Source organism: Colobus angolensis, unplaced genomic scaffold (genome assembly GCF_000951035.1).
Source record: "Colobus angolensis palliatus isolate OR3802 unplaced genomic scaffold, Cang.pa_1.0 Scaffold124, whole genome shotgun sequence".
Taxonomy (NCBI): Eukaryota; Metazoa; Chordata; class Mammalia; order Primates; family Cercopithecidae; genus Colobus; species Colobus angolensis.
In genome coordinates, this window is record NW_012113586.1 from 8965361 (window position 1) to 8968118 (window position 2758).

Sequence of the window (2758 nt, forward strand, 5' to 3'; positions counted from 1 at the left end):
TAAACCCAGCTACTCGGGAGGCTGAGGCAGGAGAATTGCTTGAGCCCGGGAGAGGGAGGTTGCAATGAGCTGAGATCGTGCCACTGCACTCCAGCCTGGCTAACAGAGCAAAACTGTCTAAAAAACAAAAACAACAACAACAACAAAAAACAGTTCTTAGCATCCCGCACCCCACAGCCTGTCTCCTGCACTTAACTCCCACCTGGGTCAGAGAACAGTCAATTCACCAGTGAGGTAAAGGTGAACCCAGAAGAAATAGCCACTTGATTTTAAAATTCCTAGCTCCATTCCGTGGCCTCCTCCTCACTAGACGCAGCAGCCCCAGGCCTCCTGTTCCCTCCTCACCTAGAGGTGGCCAGACGGAGCGGGGAAGGACAAGGCAGCAGCTCAGCTCCAGTTTTTCTAAAGCCGCTCTGGGCACATGGCCCAGGAGGGCCGCCTAGGACCACCCTGGGAAGCCACTGTCCCTCCCACTCCAGCAGGGAACACTCACTGGCTGGGAAAAGACAATGTGGATCTTCTCTTGGGCTGAGCAAGCCAGTACCCTCCCACTGCCCCTCTCTGCCTCCCACCAATTGTCCCTCCGCCTGATGGGGTGTGACAGCTGCAATTATGGGCAGGATGCCTTCCCACCCTCAAAGCATTAATAGCCAGTTGGAGAGGCAAAATAGTAAGAAAAAGCTCTTCTGCTTGCTTCCTGGATCCCTGGGGAGAGTGGAGAGAGGGGCAGAGCTCAAGATCGGGTTATGGGGGCACAGCCACGGTGGTTAGGGTCACCCTCAAATCCTATGCAAATGGTAAGATGTTTCATTTTTGGTGGGGGAGCTACAGGAGGGAGGAAGGCGCTCATGCTTTTTGGGTTTTGTTGAGCACTCACTATCTGTCAGGTAGTGTGCACATCTTTCAAACTTAGAATGACCCTAGAAGGCATTGTTCTCCAGACACATCTATGGAGGTTATTAGGGGTCATGTAAACTGCCCAGATTAGGCTGCTAGCAAAGGAAAGGACAGAGATTTAAACAGAGGGTTGGGTTATCTGGCTCCAAAACCCCTGTCCTTTTCTTGCTACTTCTCTACCTGGGGTTTGCCAACTGAGCAAGCCCATTCTGGCGGAGCCAGCCCTTGCAAATCCTTTGTGTCTTCCCAGAGAATACTAACATTTCAGTTTTGAGTGAGGGAACATTTGCTGTGGCTGCCTTTGGAGGTGGAGATGGTGGAGGTGGTGGTGGTAGTGTGTGTGTGTGTGTGTGTGCCCGTGCACGCGCACACAAAGTGCATGTGAAGATTCCACCTACTGAATCATGAGAGGAGGAGGCCATGGGCTGCTGGCTGGTGGAGAAGCCAACTAGCATATTATTCAAGATGACACCAGCTCCAAGTCTGGAATGAGTCTATGGGAAACCAAGGTACTTCTTGGACATTCATCTACAATTCACCTGTTTCGTGGACGGGTCACAGTGGTTTGGATAAACTGAACAAAACTTTATGAACACCTCCCAACACCAGGTGTTGTTATAGAAAACTAAGAACAGAGCAATGAAAAGGACCCAACTCCTGCTCTCAAACGGATGCAGTGGAAAAATAAGCAGACTTTGAACCATTGGTTAGTCAGAAGAGACTCAGGGGACTGAAAACTTATTTCAACTTGGGCCAGAACAAAAAATTCGGAAGCAACACTTGCTGTCAACTTGATTTACAGGTGCCAGCACCTTCCCCTCTGTTATTTCCTTCTCACTACACACCGAAAGCGGTTGCTCTTGTTTTACATGGACAGGCTCAGAGAAGTTAAGCAACTTGTCCAGGGTCACATAGTGGTGGAACTGGGATTGAATCCGTTCCAACTGACTTGCAATCTTGTGCTTTTCAGACGATCCCACTAATTGTCCATATCGGTTCCAAAGCCAAATCAAGAGGAACAAGAGCAAAATGTGTCCTCCCATATTATCCATGGTCCTGCGTGAATCATAAATGGCATGCTGACTGTCCACTGGAGGAGACTTACTTTTCCCTTCTCCCTGGACACCTGCCACGGCAATGACAGAGGCTGTATTTTACTGTAGTGGAGGGAAGAGGTGAATGTGAATGCCTAGGGCCTAAGTATACAAGAAGGTGTAGGGAGAGGGAAGCAGTGTGCATGTGGAGGAGATAGTGGAAGCAAGCAGAGAGAAATCAGACAGCTTAATTCTTCCTTGGGGGGGACACTTTGTGGTTAATTAGGACATGCAAATAAGCTAGAAGCTCATTTAATACCCTCTCTGACATGTAACCCCACCCGGCACGTGGCCCACTTCCCCGGCAGGTATAAGGGCCACCTGATTGGCCCAGGTATCTGTGGAGGGTTCCACCTGCTTCTTTGTGGCCCAGGGAACAGAAAAGAGTCCCTGCTGGGCATGGCTAGTGGGGCCTGCCTGGTCTCCCTCCTCCCTTTCTCTTCCCAACCTTTCAGGCCTGAGACCTCTCTTTTCCCTCCCCATCAGACACTTCCCCTGTGCCCCACCCCTTAGGGTGATCTCTGAACCCAAACTTGCCCCAAGGAAGGTTGCTGTGTCCTCTCCACATCCTCACCTCCTCCCCGGGGCCTTGGGACTTTCCCAAGTCACACCATCGTTTCCTACGTGGCCTGGACAAGAGCAAGAGCACAGCCTGTCCCCACCTTCTCCAGAGCAGCCAGAACCCACCTCAGGTGCCTTCCCCATCCAGTGCAGTTAAGGCACTTCTGCCAGCACCATGGTATGAGCACTAGACTTGGAGTTAAGAT